This window comes from Corvus cornix, chromosome 3 (assembly GCF_000738735.6).
Source record: "Corvus cornix cornix isolate S_Up_H32 chromosome 3, ASM73873v5, whole genome shotgun sequence".
Lineage (NCBI taxonomy): Eukaryota > Metazoa > Chordata > Aves > Passeriformes > Corvidae > Corvus > Corvus cornix.
Window position 1 is genome coordinate 97,387,724 of NC_047056.1, and position 15,624 is coordinate 97,403,347.

Genomic DNA, 15,624 nt, shown 5'->3' on the forward strand with positions numbered 1-15,624 from the left:
GGAATTTCAGGGGACAGAGCAGAGAGTTTAACTGAGGAGAATTTACTGAAGATGGAACTAGGAGATACCTGATGACTGGGCAGGCAGTTGTCTAAGCCCATCCATCTCCTGTGAGTCACCTGTTTCTTCTTGGATATATTCCATATGGTGCCTTTCACCAAGAAACAGTTCTCATGGCATGGTACAAGGGCAAAGCATGTAAGCTGCGGGCACAGAAGAAGAACATTTGATAACTGTTTAATCTACACAAGGATCACATATCATATACTTGGCATATCTATTCTGTATGAAGCCACTGCAGCCTTCCTGTGGGTGAATACTGAGACATGCATGTTTTAGCAGAATTTGGGTCTGCACTTTTAATATTTCAATATGTAATTATAAAAGGGTAATCTGGCAACTGATAGTACTAAAAAGTATGTTTCAATGCATAGGCTAATGATTATGAAAGATAATAGGCTTTGCATGCTAAACAGCTGCTCTGGATTGGAATGTATGAACAATCTTTAATGCTAGAAGACTTCAGCTCCTATTTAACAGCTTTAAAAATTTATTTTCCAAAAAAAAAAAAAAAAAAAAAAAATCACAATTGTTTGTAATTGTTTTTTGCATGTGTGATTTATCTGACTTTTCTACCAACATATTTTGCTTTGGGATAGCCTTGGAAATGAACTTAGTCATCTTGGTGAGTTTTTCCTGATGAAATACTTTAAAATAAATTATCTTTCTAACAGGTTTATGGCTTGCCATCTGTACGAAATACATCTCTATGAAAAAACACTTCAGGCTAAACGTAAAGGAGGCTTGGGAGGTAGAATCCTTAGCAATCTAACAGCCTGAGAGCCAGCCTGAGAGCTGGGTAGAATTCATGGTGCTGTTAGGCATTTAAATTCCTTGTACTGTGCATTGGGAGGAGCAGGATGCTTCAGACAGCTGGCAGAGAATTCAGGAGAGAGGGTCTGTCTGATACTGAGGTTACAGTTCAGGACTGCTGGGCATGTCTGACATATGGGATTTAGGATGTGTAAATTACTCACTGAAGTCATCCATTTAGGTGTATAAAGATAGATCAGGTTTTGTTTAAAAATAAGACAGGTTATGGAAATTAGACATTCTTGAAATGGGGTCCAACTTTTTTCTCGGTGTCACTCAGACCAAGGAGTTCATGGACCTCTTGTGCAATGTAACATAACAATGTTATGTTAAATGCAATGTAACATATGCTCGTGCATAACAACTCCTAACACACAAAAATAATACAACAAAACCAAATGTTTGAAATGATTTATTTAATAAATCCAAAAATGCAAAGATCAAATTAAAGAGAAAATTGATTTCAGGGTATGAAAAAAATGTAGTGTGGTAAAGAAACTGGTAGTTATTAAAACAAAATAGAATGGCTGGAAGCTTTAACAGTGGGGGAGGTACTTCATGTCAGGAAATTTAAAAATTGGGATTGTAAATTTTCTCATGAGATATGATCTTTTAACTCTTATAACCTTAATCTGTAGCATCTGAACACAAAACACTGTGTATTAGAGAAGTGATGGTGCTTGGACAATCACAGAGAAGAAGATAATTCTAAGCACCTAGGAGAGAGAAACAAGGATGAAGGCTGAGAGTAAGAAAGAAAGAAAGAAAGAAAAATTGGAAAGGGGACACCTGTATATACTGATAAAAGGAAAGGGAAGTGTGAACTTGGAAGGCAGAACAAAACCAGCACAGGAAAGAGCACAGTGAGAGTAAATGTCAATGCCTGCCAGCAAGGTGGAGCATAAGGGGTTTTCCTGTTTGATTTGTTTTTGAAGGGGGCTCAGGGGCTCAGTGGCTACAATGGGCGGACAGTGGCCTCCATGCCCCAAGAAAGCTTTTCCATTTGAAGTCCCTACATTGTGTTAACAGATAAATGAACATAAAGGACTTATAACACAGCTATAAAATTGATGAATAAATTACTATTTCTTACCAGCAGAGAGAGAAAAAAAAAGAACATAAATTATATAATAGCACCTGGAGGCTCTGAACACAATAAAGGCTACACTGTGCTTGATATTGCACACACAACAAGAAGTAGCTCTCATCCAAAGGGCATTACTGTCCTGTATGTACACTCAATGTGAATTCATTCAGGACTGCAAATTATACTAACCCATAGAGGGGATGTTGGCTGTAAAGCCTAATGTTGTGATTCCCACCACAGTGATTGTCTGAGTTGTGTGTGCAGTATTGACACTCAGGTCTACAAATGCAAAATTTTAAATCAAAATTTCATCTTCACAGAATGCAATATAAGTACAATGAAATTGTAAAGCAATAAACCCAGAAAAGATTAAACTCTATATCTTGCAAGCTGATTTATATACAATGTGCTAAATAACTGACATAAGAACAAAACGACTAGCATGCATTTTTCATGTGCTAAAGCTATCTGTTTAATAGCCTCTTAGAATATCCAGGACTTCTAGCCAAGCAGAAATGAAATGTTGTATTCATTTTGTTATTGATACTTGGGAGAGGAGTAAGGAGTTTTAAACAATTTCCTGAATATTTTTCTCACTGATGTCTGGGAAACGGCATCTTTCCAAGACTTTGAATTTTATTGCATCTATCAGGGTTGCTTCTGTTAAATGTAGAACTCAAAAGGAAAATGGAGAGACCATTTTTTAAAAAATAAAATTTCTAATAATTTTGGATGGTAAAAGAACTTTGGCTGTCTGTTATTTTTTAGGCCAATACACTGTGGCCTTACTGCTTTCTCTTAAGGACTCTGTTGTTTGCACACAACATCAATCGTAAGAGTTTATGAAGCATAAGCGTTTACAAATTTTAAGGAGAAGGAAATTACTAGTGTCTCATACCTTTAAGATCACTTTCTGTTCCTTGTAATCATCATAACACTTTTTAAATCTTTCTTAGAACAGTTTGTGGCAGAAAAATCATAAACTATTCTGCATGTTAGAACTTTCAGAAATACCAGCTCCCCTGCTGTCTTACTTCAGCTTCTCCACCTTCCCATAGGACCTACCAGCCTGTCTAATAATTAGTTGCTTCTAGCCCCAATTAAGATGTCTTTAAGGGCACTTTGCCATCCCATTTAAGAAATACCACAACATTAGATGTGAATATATAGGCTTAAATACTTGAAAATCTAAGGACTTTAGATTCTTCTGAGAAGCTTCTAAAGAAACTTCAGTGATAGAATATTGACAAAATATTTTTAGAAGCAGAAAGTGCCTGGTGGCTCACTGCTTCTTAGTTTGTAATCACAGGAAAGATTCTGCTGTGCACTCCAGATTACTTTTAGTCTAGTGGTCTGCCAAGCCTATTTTGCTTTTTTCTCTTCCAGAGCTGTTATAAAGAAATTGAATAAGCTGTATACTTTTGAATCACTGGACCTAAAGGACTTCTTACTAGGGCATTTGAGAGTAACTGAGGAAGTCTCATAAAAATTAGGAGTTATACTGGATTTGTATAAGACAGCTAATGTACTAGAAAGCTAGGAAATGGCAGATGTGCCCCCTGTCAGCAAAAGGAAAGAAGGAAGCGAGGAGTGGAAAAATTAATAGATCAATTACTATTACTTCAACCATCACACATAATCAAAGTTTCTGTAAAAACCTAGAAAGAAATGCAGAAAATTAGGGGCAGTAAAAATTTGTGTAAGGCAAATTAAGCCTTAATTTGTGTATTAAGACAATAACCTTTCCTTTCACAGCAGAGTAGCACTTACTGCATTAAAAGAGCAGGGAGCAGATTTCATAAATCAACATCTGCAAGACTTCTAATACTAATTAACATGGCTGCTATATGAATTTTAAAAACTAAATAATCTAATTAAAATATTTGTACATATATTCCTAGTTTGGGAATAGATGTGAATGTGTACATACGTGCTCAAGATTCTTCATGGCAGAAGAGCACAAATTTACAAATGTACTATTGTGAAAGACACACTTCACACTCTAAACACATTCAACAAAGTTACATACAAGGCTGTTTTACATTTACCAGGATTGACAGAACAAAGGTCATCTTCTGCCTCAGAGATAAACCATTCCTGCCTCCACTTCCTGTAATTGGTCTGGTTCTAAATCAGCATCTCCTCCTGGGCCCAGTTCCCTCCAAGCTGTGTTACCAGTATTGTCAGTCAAGAGCTGTCCATTGATTAAACAGAGGTGGAAGAGATGAGGAGTAAAGGGCTTAAACTGAAGCAAGAAAGATTTAAATCAGACATCAGGAATAACCTTTTAACAACAGGGTTAGGTAAGTAAGTGCTGCAATATATTGCTTGGAAGAAACTCTGAAGTCTTAACCTTGGTGGTCTTTAAGAAAAGGCTAAACAAAAGTCTCCCAGATATGAGACAGATACAGCTGATTTGGCCTTGGGACAGGTCATTAAAATATCTGTTAGGATCTTTTTAGATATTATTTCAGATGTTTTGATTTTTGACAGTTTTTCCTGGTTACAGTATTTGAATGCAGCCAAACATATATTATATACATCTATTTGAGGTGACTGTGACAGCCTCTAAATGTATTATGTAAACTGGAATCTGCATTTGCAGGAAAGCTTCCTGTAATCACTAAGACAGTGTAGCTGTCTGCAGCTACACTAAATTAGCAAAATTCTGCCAATCATAACAGTGCAATTCCATCCAAAGGCAGTAGGGATGCATGGCCATAACTGATGGCTGAGATTTGCTTATTTGTCCTTAAAATCTAATTTCTGCTGGTGGATGGCACGGAGGGAAAAATTTAGTACTATTACAATGCCATATCCCATATGACAAAATTAATTTATTGAAAACTAAATGTTCTGTGTGGTGTGTTTCTGAAAACACATTGTTTTCCTGTCCTAAGTTTTAGACCTTCGAAACTGGAGCATATTGTTTTAAATAGTCAGATAAATTAAAAGCTATTTATGTTAAAGTTTCAGAGAAAAAAATTGTGTGGATTTGGAACCTGGCTAGAATTCCCCCAGCTTTGCACAGACAGAAAAATACAGGTTTCAACATTAGTCTACTGGAACTGAGGCTCTTAAAGCTTTCTAAGACAAATTTGTTTGAAACAGAATTGTTTCTTTTGTTATACAATCACATATTTTGATTAGAAGAATCAAAGAAACATTTAGCTTCCAGGAAAAAGTGGTGAATTTGGATGATACCAAATCCTAAGTTTAGACAGGGTTACTTCAGAATTCAAAGGAGGCACAGGAAAGATGAAAATCACTGGTGAAAGAATAATGTGTCTGTAAAAGGTCAAATTAAAATGCATATCAAAATCCACAACCCTGTAACAGTCAGCAGAGTAAAGTAGCTTAGGACATTGCTATCTAAAGTCACTTTGAATTTCTCACAAGCATTGATCATATATTTGATACCATTGGCATGAAAGATGCTGCTGCTGTCAATTTATAACCCAAGATATGAAAAAAATTAAGTCTTTATGCTGATGAATTTGTTTAGCTGTATATTAAAGTACTAATCTCTGATCAACTGCTTTTCAGCTGAAAATTCAGATAGCATACAATCTACTTTATGTAATGCTGATTATATAGATATTTGTAATAGCTATACAATATTGAAATGCTGACAAAAATAGCTTTCAATTTACCTGACTCTCCTTGTCAGGCTGTGAAGGTGAATGCTTTTTTACCCAAACTAGTTCTGATCAAAACCAGACTCAGGTCAGCTGTGGGACAGGAGATTGAATGGGTTATCACTAATGTCGATTGAGAGTGATTTGGTTCAGCTGCTGCTGCATTTCAAAGGAGCAGTTGGTGATTCTACAACATCAAAGAGCTGGAAGAAGTTTTAAATTAAGCTTATAACCTTGCTAATGTGACCATACTCCATGTTTTATAAACAGAAGATGAGTACATGTTAAAACACCATTTATTAATGGTATTTTCGTTAAAAGTTAATTTCAGTATGACATGACTTGATGTCAGTAGTGTTTGCCTAAGGAACCACTGAATATGGGCAAAATTTTAATATTTGACCCCTGATAATGCTGGTGACATGCTTACGATTTAAATGATGCATGATGTAGAAACCCTCAGGTACCATTTCATTGTGGGGTAGGTGGATCAACATGCACTCTGAAGTGATGACTTTTCCATATTGTGTATAGAAATAAGATACTTTAGTTTGTATTTAGTTATAAGAAACATATATTGAAAATAATGAGCTTAGAATAACATGAAATAATGAGAAATATATTTTCACTTCATTATATTCAGTTTCTTATCTCACTGTATAGGTATAGTAGTTAGTGATTTATAGGCTTGAAATTGTATTCAGAGGAAGTTTTGGTATCTCCTATTTTATAACGCAGGAAAGAATATGTTGAGAGAAAAATAATTTGGAGCTGAGCCTGACTTCCAATAAAACTGTAAGTGAAAATTTAGTTTATTATTAATATTAGTCACATTTTAATTAGGCAGAATAGAATTTTTTAAGTACCTATAAAAATTTTTGAATCTAGTGCCAGGAGTTTCAATTATGATGCATGTATTTTCCATTTTGCTTGAATTTTTTTTCACAAATATTACGTTGAAGTCAAGATAGGTACAGGTCATATTAATAAACAGTGTGCCTTTGAACTTAGGGGCAATGCTTTTGATCTAAAACTTCTTTCCCTTCCAGTCACCAGCGATTCTACTACTACCAGTTAATTCTGTGCTTTGCATTAATATCTGAAATAAACTAGGCTTAAATTTTGATCTATACTTACCAGTCTTACTTGTTAAAACATCAGTCAGAAAAAATCAGTCTTTGCTGCACTGCATGTGAAAAGCTATGTTTAGGCTGTAGTCCTCTCCTTTTGTTTTGATGATAGCATTTTTCATACTTCCTTCTACTGCTTCTCCCAGTCCAGTCTTCCTGAAACTGATGGCATCTTCTAAGTGAAATAAGATTCTCCTCATCTGCTGGCTTTACTCTCCAAATGAAGCATGTGGAAGTAAAAGTAAACTACTATCCAAATAACACTGGTGCTCAACTCATTGCTTCTTTCTGCACATTTGACAGTTGATGGCAGTACATTGAGTCTGCCAGATTCTATCGGTTCTGAAACCATCTATTAAAATGGAAGAATAAAGAAGTCTTCTCTCTGTAGCTTTCTAGTAGGTGAAGCAGAGCCCTTCCCACAGTACTGTGAGGCTCACTTCCATGAGCCTGAGTGGATTCAGGAAGGAAGACATTCTTCATGCATCCTTGTTTAGCTTCTTGCTTGATAGCAAGAGAAGGACTTGCAGTCTCAATTTCTTTCTCTGAACCACATACTTTGTCCCTGAATTAGAAATGTCATGGTGTTTTGCTTTTTTTTCTTCTCAGAAGTAAACCCTCCAATCATGGAGAGCTGAAGTCCTGGACTTCTGCAGTTTCTCTTTAATATGCTGAGATTAGGTTGCCCCAGAGTGATATAAACCAGTAACTCTCTATCACTATCCTTGATTACCAACCCTCAATGTATTGTGAAAAAAACCCAAACAAACCCCAAAACAATTAGAGCTTTCAAACTCATGAGTTAATAATGAATACCCATTTCTCAATTCCCTTAACACAGTTTCTTATGCTTTTTGATATAGCTTCTTATTCTCTAAGATGTTTCTTAAGATTATTTCTCTGTATAACTGCTCTTATTTTAACTCACCTTGTTTAGTTTCTTATGTTGTTTCTATAGCTTTTAAAAACAAGGGAATTGGGTTCCTCTTTAATCTCCTTTGAAGCTATTGAACTTTTATAAATATAATTTAAAGGTTCACCAGTTTTCTAGAAAACATCTGATAATGTTTATTGACGCATATTATGTGGTCCTGCAGATTTGTCTACTTTAGGTACACCTCATACAGCCAATTCTCTTCTCTGTATACTTCTGCTCTAACGACCTGAAGGATATTGATTCCCAATAGGTTCACGACCAACTCCTTCTTCTGTAAAGACATGGACAAAGCAGTTGTCCAACAATAGTGTGAAACTCAGCACTGATACAAACTCTACACTGCTTCTTAGTGGCACAAAACTTTTGTTGCCTGTCCTTTGCATAGATGTTTCTGTAAATGAGTTAAAATGAAGAATTATAACCTGGAATCACCTGCCCTCAAACCCCGTTTTTGTATCTGTTTATGGTGCACTATTTGGTGGTCCTGAAAGTTGCCAGTTCTGTCCTGAAGGTTGCAGAGAATGCAAGGCAAATTTGCAAAGACAGCTGACTGTGTCTGAATTATAGATGATGAGCATTTATCTTAGCCTGACCTTTCACTTTTCTTTAACGTTTCCTCCATCTTGGGAAAATCTTTGCAGACTATTTTTCAAGCTTTTCATAAAGTATATAGTCACTTACCATTACTTATATTATGAAGAAAACATGCAGAAGCAACGACTGAAACCAGTTAATCTTCAAAGAATGAGTGGTAAATATATAAGAAACTATTTGAAAGCTGGATGAAATTTTGCGTTATGGAAGTTGATTGAAGGAAGAAAAAACAGACAAAAATGTTTGTTGTTGTCAGGAACATATTCAGTTGAAAAGATGCTGAAGTGATGCATCAGAGACAGTCAGTGGGGTTTCACTGAGGAGTGCCTTTCACAAGCTATGCTAACAGACTGGGGTAAGGTATTGCTACCAGTGTACTTCCGCTGACAGATATTTTTATTTCTTTCTGTTTCAAAGCTACAAGAAGAATATGGATTTTAGTTACTTGGCATTAGCTGGGTTAGCTCTGCTCCTGTCGTTATTTTAAAAATATGCTTATCTGTTCCATCTCTCATTTGACTGTTTAACTATGGGCAAAACCTTCAGTTGATGTAAATCAAAGAAGTATATCAAATAAGACTTCAGGGTTTGCCCTGCTGCTGTTATCCATGAGATGTACTTTGAAGGTTTCAACTTTAATGAAATGCTATAAATGCCTCAACATAATGGTTCCATTTTGTGCTGTTTGCTACGTGAATTTAAGGGCTAGCCTCGTTGCAGGTGTTCATGAAAGTGTTGGATAGAGATAAGAATATGATTGCATGCTGATGAAATCCCCAGGGCAGGAATAATGGTTAATTATTAAATCCAGAAGATCTTATTGAGCTGGAAACCCCTTGGCATGCTGAAGCCTAGGGAAACAAGTTTTCTCCAACTTTTGTGTTTGTGTTGGAACCTAGACAAACTTCCTGGAGATGGCACAAACTTAAGTGTCTGTATCAGATTTTGGAAATGTACAGGGCAGAAACTGAGGAAAAATTCTCAGATACCAGGGACTTAAGCCAGAGAGAAAGCCATTGTTTCACATGAGGAAGGATAGACGTTTCAGAAGCTCAGGAAAGATAATCATGGCTGTTGAGAAGAGGGAGAAAAATGCAAAGCTTCAGAGCAGAAACTGTGTGCAGCACCTGATTCAGAGGATTCTGAACTTTGTTTTATAGTGTGCTCACAAGAAGGAGGAAGCTGGAACAAAAGGAATTGTGTGTGTGTTTTAATTTTTTTTTAATTCAAATAAAATTAAAAGATAAATAATTGGTGTCATGTGAAAAGGGGAGCTTTCCTTGACCCTTGCTGTGGGAGGATTTACTCAAACCCTAAGCGTTTGATTTTTCTGACAGTGCCCCAGGGAAGCCGAGACCCTTGTGCCCAGCCAGTCTGTCAGTGTCCTGTTATGGGGACCCTTCACTGAGCAGTCCTGCTGGATGGGAGGGCAGGACTGACTTGTTCAGGGAAATGCACCAGCAGCAAAAGGGAGGTGCCTCAGCAGGTATTCTCACTTTATGACCCCTCAGGGCATCTTCCTCTTCATTTGAACTGCCAGCTCCTGTGAAGGATTCACACCAAGAGTTTACGGAATAACACTCTTTATTAATATAAAATTGTGGCAGGTTAAGGTTTGAGGATTGTCACTGATAGTATGTGACCACAAAAACGTATTCAAAGCAATACACGGACAAGCTCTAATCCCCAATAAAAGTATTCAGCTTGCACAGAGTGCTGGGTCTTATCCAATATGTGTTGCTATGGGACAGAAGAGAGGTTCAGTCCATTGACTGATTCCAGCAACCGTGATGGAGTCTTAACTTTTCTCCCATTCTCAACCTAGTTTTACACTATTTAGGTGTAGCTTGAGTGACTTCAGTCATAAATACTTTTGCTTCTGATTGGTATGAAGTTCTCTTGCTTTGTTCCTAAAGATAAAGTCAAAAAAATATAGAGCATATGCCCAGTGAGGGATGGTTGTTCCATGGAGGTGGGTAACTTTGGGATGGAGGTGTGCATTAATACTACAATTAGGCTACAATGAATGAAGTTCATCTGCGGAGAATGATTTTCCCACAGTGATTGGCTCAGCAGCAGGACATCTCCTCCCCTATCTGCCCTGGCTGACAGGTGTTATGTGGTTTATCAGCTGCAAAGTACCATTGAGTTTCCCTCCCTGCAACGATTCCAACAGAGCCTGTCCATGGTGTCTCCACTCTGCTCCACCCTCCCGTTCCATCCCCCTTAGTGGGTGCAGGTGCTATGGTTGTAGATTGTGGGTGTGGGAAATCATCGTGGAATAGGTTTTGAGCATGCCAACCACATTCCATCCAGGGAGCAGCAACTGCATTTTACCCTATAATTTCCATACTGTTATAACATCTGTTATGATGTGGATATAACTTGTCAGTTTCCTGTGATTTTACCGCCAGCCATCTTTCCACAGTTGGGTTTCATGCCAAGGCAATTGGTTTTGAGTTTAGGAATACATACGAAGATTTCACATTGCTGAAGCATGAACTGAAATATCTTGTACATGTGGAATATTCTGAAATAATGCTCTTGTGCTATTAGTGACTTTGGGTGACTGTATAAAGCTTGACCAAACCTAAGGCAGCTGTGCTGTTCCCAGAAGCTGTAACTTAGAAATCTTCCAACAAGGCTAAACTAAAGGTATTTAAATCTAAGCAGTTATCTGCATTTTAGGAGAACAGTGGCTTATACTGTTGCTCCAGTAGTAACAACAGTAATGGAAAAGGTTAAATGTGTTTTTTAAAATATACAGAGAACTGAACTCATTACTGACAGACTCTTCTAACAATGTGTTTTCCTGTTAAATTCATACAACTTCCAGCATGTAAATGAACAGCTACACTTCTGTTGCTGGATAAACACACACATTAGTTTGTTTTAAAATTAATTTTTCACACCATGGAAGAATAATTTTTATCTGCTCAGAAAGCGATAGGGGTACCACTGTTATCTGTTTGCTTCTATATGAGTCTTTAGAAATGGTAAATTAGCTGATAAAGTATGCTGTAACTTAGCAACCTTAATTTTTAAAACTGTGTTTTATGTTCTGTATATTAATATAATATCATAGGAGAGAGACACAAAACTATTTAGCGTAAATGCCTGTGAATTATTTCTTAAGGCAGTTCAGTTTATGCTAGCAGATATGATGAGTGCTGCCTTCTGTTGTCTGCTTACAGTCCCACTTTTCTTTTTGTTCCATGCAGTGATATGATCCTACTTTGCAGCATGTTTCTTCTGTACTCTGGTATATTAAGGTGTTCTCCATTATATACTAGGGTTTTTGATAAGTAAGTCTTCCTGGCCACCTTCCCTGCTGAGTCTTGATTCTAAATTGTATTTATTTCCCCTTGGTTTAAAGAGTCACATTGTAAGTTTTGTCTTAAGCAGAGCTTTAAATTTATAGACTTTGTAAGTGACCTCATTTCTCATTCGACACTGTCAAGAATCAGACCTTGCTGCTGTCTAGGAGCCAAGAATTTAAACCCACAGCTCACTTTCCTCAAAGGTGATTTGGCTGCAGTGAAACCATGGATAAAACTCCTCCTAATGACCATTCTTTTTGCATTAAAAAAAAAAAAATGTAATGTTCAGAGGCCTCTGATTCTGTAACTCACCTTGGCCACAATAACAACAATAATAAAATTTGCTGCAATTATATAAGACAAATAATAAAGCAACTTGGAAGTAAAAACTGATAAAATATTCTCTTCAGTTCTGAGGATAGCTATTGAGAGTTGAATAAACATCAGTCTAGCTTGCACAATGCAAAAAGATACAGGGAAATCTGCACCTTGGTATGTACAAGATATACTGTTGTTTAATTCAAACCATGCTACCCAGGGAAAAACTATATTGAAATATCTGTGCATTTTTGATCCAATTTCTTATTTGTGACATAATGTTCTCTTTCTTCACAGTCCCAACAAAGTTAGCATGATTGTGGAAAGTATATGCAGCATGTCTGCTGTAACTCACACAGCACTAATAGCTGTGGACATTTTTGCTTTTTGTTGGAGAGAGAGCCCACTGAGAGGCAAACTGAAATTCCTTCGGTCAACATGAAGGTTTTTACTAATGCATAAATTTCTTGATTAATTACAGATTGCAATGTTTGAATGGCTGTTGTGGTTTGGTAAAATTTATTTTTAGCGTTAAATTCTCAAGTTAGTGTTACATTCTCATAATTCTCGTGATCTTTTAAAAATAAAGTGTGCAGCTGATTGCTGTGTCAATGTGGACTCTTTAAGGTGCTTCTGGGGAAAAATGGGTTGGCAGACTCTTGCTTCTGGGAGGTTACAGGTTAAAAACCAGAAACAGTTTTAACTACTATTCTAGTAAGTCAACATGTATCGCCTTTTAAAAAATTTAATTGATGGTCACTCTAACAACATATTCAATCTAACAGATAGCTATTCCTTTTAGAGGTGTATCACATGTATGTTGGAAGGGAAGAGGCTGGTCTGTGATAGCCCTTTGCTTGCCTTATGCCCCTTTGCCCCAGGACAAGCTCTTCCTACCATCTCACAACTTCTGAGAGAGCAGCTGTGCTGCAGCTTCCATTCACAGCATAAAAAAACCCCAGACTCTTTATCTTCTTCATACCTGTGGCATACAGCATTTTATTTCCTTGTCAAAGGGCCAAATATATACATGGATCTCTCTGTAAAAGTCCTGAGTAATCTTCTAAGAGATTTTGTCTGTGTCTATAAAGGGTTATTAAGAAAATTATGTTTTTTTAAACAGTATTTATTTTAGATTACAGCTTTCCAACTTCCTGTAATATATGTAGGGTGCTTATTCATCTTATACATTGATCTCAATTTTTATAGACCTAAGCAAGCAGTTAAGCATCAGGGAAACTCATTGTTTATACAATACTTATAGTAAATATTCCCTAAAGAAATTATTTTAAACAGGTATTTTAAGCTAGAGATTCTCTTGCCTTTGTTCATGATTTTAGAAGAAAATATTATCTTATATAAGGTTACTAATTCTACAAAACACTGATGAGCTAATGAAGAACACTAAAACAAAATTTGGAAAACCATGCTACTTAGAATGAAAAATTATATGTAATAAGAAATCCATAAATGTTACTTTTGGTTCCTGGGTGAGTCATTAATGGAGAAAGTGCCAAATCCAACCAGCAAGTTATTGGCAGCAAATAGATTAATTAACTCTGATGACAATTTACATAATGTATTGAAAAGATAGTACTTAAGCAGAGACATCTGGGAAAATGTAATCTTCATGTGCTACTAATGACCTAATTCCATCTCAGAAGAAATTGTGGGGAATGGAGAAGCTTGTAAGAAAAGAACAGATTTCTGTAGTTTATCAGTTATCGTAGCAGTTCGTTAATGCTTTCACAGGACTTGTTTTTAATTTATTTCAACATGAAGACAGCTGAATGGAGTTAGTGATATACAGGGTTGAGAATAACCTCTTGTGTTAACCCCAGTGTGATAGAGGTGAAGATCTTGAAGAGAAGGCTGCACAGGAGTGTGAGATTATCCCAAGATTCATGGTACAGGATTGATATCAGCTATGTCTTTAATATAAGAAATCAATAAGTGTTTTTTATGTGGATTTAGGTTGGTGAATTAACCATACAGTGAAGTGGAACTTGACACTTGCTGCAGACACGTACATTTCTATCTTAGTATGCAAGATGCCAAACAGCAATGAGAAAGACAGATATGTATGAAACAAATCAATAAAATGGTCTCAAATTTCACTCAGTGTGTTTCCTTGCACTGTGACTGTGGCTTTCCTTTCATTTATTTGCTTACAGCGATTGCATGTTGAAGTACATCTAATTATTTGATGTTTTTCCTTCACACAATTTAAGGAAAATATTTGTCTTCAGAGATCCTTCAAGATAGTACTCCTGTGCAAAAAAGCAGAATGCATGTTTTTACATTTGCTGTATTTTGTGGTGTGGGTTTTTATTAAGAAAAAAAAAGTCTAAGTCTCTTGTGATGGTTGGATTGTTAGTGTAATCAACCTCTTGTGAAATGAATGGTGGACTAATGACTAGAGATGTGTTCAGTAACCCACGAATAATTCCTGTACCCAGCCATTACTTAAAAAGAAGAGAAAAGCTTTTTCTGTGAGTGAACCACCAGTAATTAAAAACGACAAATTCATGTAAAAGTGTAAAAGTTAATGCTTTTCTTGAACAGATCTAAGCTCAGTACCAGACTTTTTGGAAAGAGGGAGTTTGCTTTTATATCTGTACCCAGGTCATTTGTACATAAAGCAAGGAAAATGGCTGTGAAATAGTCCCTTTGGGCTCCACCACCTCCCTGGGCAGACAATTCCAGTACTTTATCACTCTTTCAGTAAAAATTTTTTTTGTAACATCCAACCTAAATTTCCCTTGGCACAGATAAGACTGTGTCCTCTTGTTCTGTCAGTTGTTGCCTGGAAAAAGAGACCAACCCCCACCTGACTACAACCACCTTTCAGGAAGTTATAGAGAGTCATAAGGTCACCTCTGAGTCTTCTTTTCTCCAGGCTACACAACTCAAGCTCCCTCAGCTGTTCCTCATAGGACTTGTGTTCCAAGCCTTTCACCAGCCTTCTTGCCCTCTTTTGGATGCGTTCAAGCGTCTCAATGTCCTTCCTGGACTGAGGGGCCCAGAACTGGACACAGTTTCCTCTCCATCATGCTATGCAAACATCACCTACTTGCGTCCTCTCTTGTGCCCTCTTTTATTCTTGGTTGCAATTTGATGTCATTTCAATATGAGACATGAGGAACATTCTTATCAAGGATAGAACCTGAAGTTCAAGGATGCTTTCCTTGAGTGTGTGGTTAAGGGAGTGGGAGGATAAGCTCTAAACCATCTGAAGCTGAAGAATACTTTTATTTGTCACCTTAGGGAAATGCTTTTACCTTCAAGCACCCACACAAGGTGTAATTTTTCACCTCCATTAGGAAGCTTGACCACGGCACTATGAAGTACTGATCCTCAGAAGGTGCCAGTTTCAGGAGAGCTGGGTTAGGAGACCTCAAGAGACAGACGGGTGCTTTTTTTTTTTTTTTTGCACTGAGGCTAAGGGTGCCAGTTTAGATGGTTTAGATCTGGAAGATATCCAGTAAATCCATAAAACCAGAGTGTTTGGTCATCCCTGTGCTATGATTTTAGGATTATTTCTGATAAAAAGTTGGTGGTTTGCTTTGACAGTTACTCGGTTTTGTATCAGCTGCTAAGAACTGTCCAGGCTTCTGCCAGGGGTTCTAAATTCAGTGGGGTCAGCTGAACATGCAGCCACTGTCTTGGGGCCTGCCTGGAGTAGCATTTCTACCACACTAAGCAGGAACTAGAGAGCACTGGTGAG